The 7,744-nt window shown below is 31.0% G+C and overlaps 1 pseudogene; it reads left to right on the forward strand.

Annotated features, from left to right (window-relative positions):
- Positions 1–2,516: 2,516 nt before the first annotated feature.
- Positions 2,517–2,635, forward strand: LOC111736699 (annotated as a pseudogene).
- Positions 2,636–7,744: the final 5,109 nt, after the last annotated feature.

The following is a 7,744-nucleotide window of genomic DNA, read 5'->3' on the forward strand; positions in this document are numbered from 1 at the left end:
GATATTTGGCCAATCAACTAACTCAGTAACTCTCTAGAGGTTTCTCAGTATGTTTGTATAAATTTCTACATTTTGAACAGCAGGACTTTTACAGCATCAAACAAATCGGCTTTTATTTCCAGAAGTAGAATGTCTAGGAAAAAACTTTGAGAATTATTTTTGTTTGTTTTCACATTAAATAAACTAACATGATGCTCATATGCCACTTAAATTACTTTTTTTTAATGTATCCCAAGGAATTTTACAAATGAATTTGGAAATTTTGATGGTGTTTCAAAAACATGGGATCAGCAATAACATTCTTTAAATTTAATGTGATAAATTGCAAAGACCCTAATCATAAACCTAGTAAATGGCAGATCCTTAAATCAGACTCATTTTCTGACTCTTGTATCCTTTAAGTTTCTCAGATGGTTCTCTTAGTGACTCTGCTTTTGCAATTACCTATTTATATAATATAGGTGAAAACATTTAAAATTATAGTGTCTGTGTCTGCACAAATGAAAAAAGTTGCATTTGCTGATTTTTAATGTCCTTTAAAACTCTCAAAAATACTAAAATGACACTGACTTCTTTATATTTCTCTGTTTATATGCATGAGCAAAACTACATTAAAATCAACGGTTTTCCAAATAAGTGATAACCATATTTTATGTTCATTAGTAGAGTAAATGTCCTAACAAGATCAATGAAGTAGAGAGTCCAATAAGAAGTAAAGGAACTTAGAGGCACAAACCAAAAAAATTCAGAGCTCAGGAGAACAATTACATTACTAGAATTGAGAATAAGTGATCAATCACAACAAAAAAGCAGCTCATACACTTTGTCGAAAAGCATCTTTCTCACTGAGGGTTTGCTTATTCTACTTTCTACACTTAGAATTTTTTTTTTAATATCTATGTCTTAAATACTTTACCAGAGGTAATATTTATACTATTTTTTATTTTCAAAATGCTCTCATATATTTTATCTAATTTCATTCTATTATAATACTCCGAGTTAAACTAAATAACTTTTAACTCCACTTTTCAGGTGCCAAATTTGATATGCTAAAAAGCATTATATATAAAATATTCACTGATATTTAGTGAAAGATCTTTAGGTAAAAAAATGTGTCTTACAGTTACTCACAAACTTCTCTTTAAAAAACTACAATATGATATTTTCCTTTTCAGTGATAGATGGCTCAGTATTTCATGATTATGACTAACAATGTAGTTTTAAATTTCAAATTAGATACTATATAGTGAGCTTTATGTACAAAGTTCAAAATCTTTTCTTAAATGAAATTAAATGGAACATTTACTTCTATTGTTAATATGTAATGTTTTTATAGAGATTAACTTTTAAGTCTTATGTTTATCATTATTATATATACATTACATGTGTATACATTGTTATACATTTAAGATTGTAGAATTCTTATACTTAGCCATTTAGGATTAATGATATTTAATACAAAAGTCACTGCCTAGTACTTGAATAAGCTAAATTTAAAATAAGTCTTGATTTAACAAATTACACTACAAACTTGTTAGTATAAGTTTAAGAGATGATTAATAAACTCAGATACTAGCTGGAATTTAGGAAATAACTGGCTCTATATGATATTATATTAAGATCTTTGACAATTTAGTCTGATAGATAATATTCTTGGTGAAGGAATTATTGGTTCATTATTTCAGTGAGAGGATCATCAACTATTATTTCTCACTCAGTACAGAAATGCTTTCTCTACTTTTCATTTTCACCATTTCAGTAAATGATATAGCTAGAGTCTTTTCCTCTTTCCTTCTATCAACCAAAATGTTATCAAGTGGAATGAGTAAGTGGCTGGTAAAGATGCCTGGGGCTTTTCATTTAAGGTCACTGGCAGGGCTGAGTGTTGTTACATTGCAATGTTATGCTATGCAGGGATTAATTTATAATCTAGAGCATACACATCCACAAACAGCGTAAATCTTGGCTGTGCTCCCAATAAACATTTAACATATTTGTTCCATTTACAATAGGAGTGTAATTAGAGCTCTAGATGCTGGATTACCAGGGCTTTGTAGTTAGGGGAATACAGATATATTGACTCTCATAGGTAAAAAACGTAATTAAGGGTGTTTGCAGAAGAGTGGACCCCTTGCACACTGTTAATAGAAGCAATGATACATATTGTACATAAACTTTGGAGGAAGGGTATCTGCTAAATGTTGGTGCTACCACTGTCTATCTCAATTTGAGCATGTCAATGATCTGAGTGTTATTTTTCTCACTTGCAAAAAAAAAAAGAAAAAAAGAAAAAAAATGATTACAACAAGATTATTTCTAAAATCCACTCAAATTCTAAAATTCAATAATTTCTTGTCTCTTTAAATTTAATATTGTAAAATGAGTATACTTGTTTCCAATTATTCTTTCTTTCGATATTTGATATATTTTAATAAATGTTATAGAGCACCATATGATGAAATTAAAAATAGATGTTATCTTCTTTCATCAAGTTTTACATCAAGAATTGCAACCAAGTCTTCAGCCATGCTACCCTGAACAAGCACGATCCCATCTGATCTCGGAAGCTAAGCAGGTTCGGGCCTGGTTAGTACTTGGATGGCAGACCACCTAGGAAGACCAGGTGCTGTAGGCATAAAAAATAAAAAAAATAAGGGATTGTAAGATGACAAAGTCCTTGCAATCTGTGAGGTCAACCAAGGGTTGCCTTGCCTTATTAAAAAAAAAAAAAAGAATTACAACCAAACTTTTGCTTCTCATATGATCATTTTAATTTCCTCTTTGACCATTTTTGAAAGCAGTAAGGCTGACAATACCACCAATGTGATTATTAATTATCATTTATGTGTCAAAATTTCTAGCATTTGCTTATATACACACTAGCAAAAATTTATAAGTAGATGACCAAGATTATTATTTTTAAAATGTAAGAAGCATATTACATCATAGAAATTTTTATTATAAGTGCTTATATTCGTACTCAAACAGCCTTCCTAAAGAAAGTATCAGGTTCTGTCATTACTGATATAACAAATGTGTAAAATATTCTTAAGATCTATAATGTCATAGGCATGTATGGGTTTTGAATAAATGAATGGATAGTAAATAATTGACATTTTAAAATAGTTAACAGTCAATATATTTAGCATTGATTCATAATGCATCTTGATGACTTGATTTATTTTTGTTCATTTTTTGAGATTTTACCAATCAAAAGATTTGACCCAAATTTATTTTGCTTATATAAATATTAATTGAATCAAGTGGGACTAAAAGGAGATAGGACTTCAAGACTATATCTTTTTTCACAGCTTTACAATGTTCCAAATCAATTCACTACCAAAACAAGGACTACTGAATTTGAATTATATATTCATTTCTCCTATTAACCTTCTGAATAACCTATAATTTTAATGTAATTATATAAGCAGCATAAAAACTTAAATACAGAAAACAGAAAATGTAGGTTCTCTAATGATTAAACAAATAACTTCATGATGCCAGAACACACACAAAAAAAGTTTTCTGTTTTTTTCTAAGTTATCAACTATTTATTCATCTTTCAGAGAATATTTCTGTGTCATTTCACCCTTAAAAGTAAATTTTGGATTACATGCAGATTGTTACAGAATGCTAATTAGATACAATTTCATTTGGATGTGATTTTCCCTTTAAAACTCTTCTAAATACTCACTTCCTACATTGTTGAGGACATTAAGAAATTTGTAATCACAACGTTGAAGGATTTGGTGATATCAGAAGTTGTGAATTCAAAGGCCTATTAAGGCTATGTAGGAACCACAAAGTAAATCAAGCAGTCAGACATCAGAAAATAGGGATGAGTATGTTATGTGATAAAAATATTGATTATGCTCTCCTTAATTCTCCACCCTTACTTCCCTGTAATTGAGCTGAACTTCCAAAAATGCCAGTATTTGATTATCTTTTGCCTGAGGCCTTTCTCTGGCTGCGTTTAGCATGCACACAACCAACCAGATGTGCTAAGATTAAGGCTTTCATGGAAAAGCCTTCAACCAAAAATGATGAGCATTTGAGTATCAATATTCTAGCTCCCTTGTCTCGTGAGAGTGATAACTCTAAGGTGCTTGTTTTATACTTGCTCTCAGAACTCACCAGCAAGGTTAAGTTCCAATTACCCATAGCAGTAGCTTATTTGATAATGCATCTGATGTTGGCTCTCTTCACTTCTGTCTCACTTCCATATTCCTTGCCAGAGTTTCCTGGATCACCACTCAAATAAACAACATGCATGGGAATATTTGCCTCAGGTATGCTTCTAGGGGAAATATACCCAAAATATCTGTCTAAATGTTTTCAAATTAAAATAAACAAAAATCTGTAAAGGGCAAGAAAAATATATATCTCATTGCTGTCATTTTACAACATTTTCTACATGTTAAAGAATTCCTTTAGTCATGACCTATGCACATGGTTCAGTCAGCAGTCTTTAATTCCATTCTTAACTGCAGTCACAGAAGAGGTTAAAGCAAGTTAACCCAATATATATTCAAACTGGAGTCATTTTTATGCTAGTAAATCTACAATTTCACTTTTTTCTGCCTCTATTACTCTACGCTTAGAAATGAAGTAATTAATGAAATTGCTATAAATTTTAGTTTGTAAACCCTAAGAGCAAGAAATATTCCCTCCTTATATTTTCAATAAATCAAATTAATTTTCATTACAAGCTTTTATTTCAAAAAGGTAATGACACATTTAATCTGTATGTTATCATTAGTCTCCTTTAGTCTTGAAGGCAGAACCTGGCTTCCTGAAGTGTCTGAGGGTCCCCTCCTGTTGTAAGTTTAATAGTTATGACAATTACCCCCTTTATTCCATCCTGAGTTCCCTTTAGGTGTACTGCAGTTCCACACTTAGATTATTAAACTGTTTTGGCAAAGCTCAGAACACTAGAACCCTCCCATGTACCACAAAAACACTTCAAGATCCTGCCAGATATTTGGAAAACAGCTGACAATCAGGAAAGAGTCCCAAAGAGTTCTGAGGTGTTCTTTTACCAACAGGTAAAAAGAATATCAGAGAAGAGAAGTCTCATTTTACATATCAACATTCTTCTTTATCATAAAGTTAAACAGCACCTAATCAACATTAAAAAATCGCTTTTGAATTTAATACTATGCAGTAGTGGAATCCAAAGTGGTGTTATTTTGCTAGTATATTGGTATGTTGCAATTTATGATAACAAGAATTGATATTTCTATTTTATTTTTATCTTGTCATTTTTATTGTTTTTTAAAAAATCTGTATGACAGTATACTTTATATATCGAATGGTATTGAGGAAACATGCCTGATTTTTTTCTTACTACTAGAAAATACTCAAAAAAATAAAGACAAATCTTCAGGAGCTTAAAGCTTATTTTTTCCACCATGTTTTATCCCAGGTCTTAAGAGTACTGAACACAAGACCATAATTTGAGCATCACTATTTGCAGGCAGACATATTTGATCTTTGACTTTCCTGTAAGTAGATCTTCAAATATGTACCCAGACCCATCCCCAGGATGCCCCGGTTAGTCCCCAGTGGTGAGCAATTGCAACCAGACCTAATGATCACCAGAACATGCCGATGTTCTTGTTCACAATATTTTTAATTCTTTTGTTATTGTTTTTGTCATTAATGTTTTTCTGAGTGTATCCATGGGTTAATCATTCAAAAGTATATATCCTGAGGCCCTGTACTGTAAAAATGTATTTGTTTCCACAGTAGTTAATTACTAATTATAAAATTCTAGGTTCAAAACAATGCCTATTTTCTGTATCAATATTTTCTAGATTGCTCCCATAAACACGCAGATGTGCTATAATTTCTCTCATTCAACCAAACATAAAAAATTTTAAAAAGCAATTTACTATTAACTTCACATTCTATCCATTTACAGCCCCAGTCCTTCTTTTTACAGATAACTCCTTGAAAGAAATTTCTACATAAACTGTGTCCAACTTTTCTTTCCAGGCCCTTACTCCACTACAACAATATCAACACTGCTGCATATTCATTTTTCTTTGCCTGTCAACAGCATTTAACACATTGAACATATATATAACATATATATATACATGAATCATATATATACATACATATATACATACATATAATCATATATTTCACATGACCTTCTCTTCTCATTGGAGCTCATTCCTTCATTTGTATTCCAGTTTGCCACATTAAACTTGTTTTCCTTCTATCTCTAGTTGATATTCCTCAGTAAGCTCTGCCAGATTCTCTTTATCTAAATATTCCAATGTCTTAACACCAGAGTCTGTTCAGTCCTTGAATTAAGTCTCTTTCTATCTATACTTATTCCTTTGGTGATGTCATACAGTTTCACCATTTGCCTAATTTTAAATACCATACTCATACTAATTATTTACAAGTTGCTATTTCTAGCCCAGATCACTTCTTTGAACAACGGACTCTTAAATCTCAATGAATATTAAATAAGCATCGAAAATTTAACACACCCAGAGATAATCTCTATTCCTCACAGAGCTGCCCTTTCCACAGTTTTCCACATTTTTCTAAATGGTAAACTTTATCTTCCAGTGGCTCAGGTCTCAAATTTACAGCTATTGCAACACCTCTCCAATATCTCCTGTTCTCTTTTCTCCTTCTCTTTTCTCCTTTGCTTTTATGACCAATATAATAGGTTGCACATTTCATATTTTTATCTTAATTATTTTCAACCTCCTTCAGTAATAAGCGCGCTTCATGAAAAGATATTTTCTTCATCACTACATTCCTAGTGTCTGGTACAATGAGTGCTCAATAAATATAAGTTGAATTAATGAATAAAAATGAATAAATATTTGATATATTAGCCAACATTTATTTTTAATTACATGAATACTAAAATATGAAGGGGTAAAGAAGAAATACATTGAGTTACTAACATGAATATACTAAGAATGGGAATTTAATTTAGTTAGTTTAAAAGAAAACTTATTATATTGCATTCCAGTGAAATTCATTCAGAATTGAAAATGGACATGCCTATTTTCATACTTTTAATTAGTTAGATTATAATAATAATTGATCAAAAGAAATTTTGATATATAAAATTCAATTTCATTGGTGAAAATACATCATGATTACTTAGAGATATTTATATCCTCTTTATAGTAGGTCATTTACAATATCTCATAAATAATGTGTTTTTCTTTTTCTTTTCCTCTCTCTGACCCCACACTGCTTGCTTGCTAAACTCTGTTCTATTATAGCTTCAGGTAATCTTACTGACTCTGACAATTAATTTTTTCCCCCAATTCTACCTTCCTTTGCATTAAAAAGAATCAAGCTTTTCTTGGAATGAATTGTGAATGCTGTAGGGAATACACATCTCTCCTTTGGACACGGGTTTGCTCTGAAGCGCTCTAGACTAATTTCACACTGTTTAGTTGTGATTGGGCAATGACTCTTTAAGAATCTCTTCATGTTCTCTCTGCCAAACAAAGAAGGCATAAACTTTAAACACAAAATAGAGAAAGTAATATAAATGAATCAATGTGTTATTTCTGGCTTGTACATTACTCATTTGTTTGAGCTCTCTAAAGTTATATTTCTTTTGATTATAAGCACCTAATAGTATTTTAGTATTAGAATAGTATTTCAACAGCAAGAGCATAGTATTTAAGACAAAGTTGTGAATCTACACAAACATTGCTCAAATCCTGGCTCTATACTTCTCACCTCCAACTTTTGT

The sequence above is a fragment of the Pteropus vampyrus genome, unplaced genomic scaffold (genome assembly GCF_000151845.1).
Source record: "Pteropus vampyrus isolate Shadow unplaced genomic scaffold, Pvam_2.0 Scaffold21, whole genome shotgun sequence".
In the NCBI taxonomy this organism is placed as follows: domain Eukaryota; kingdom Metazoa; phylum Chordata; class Mammalia; order Chiroptera; family Pteropodidae; genus Pteropus; species Pteropus vampyrus.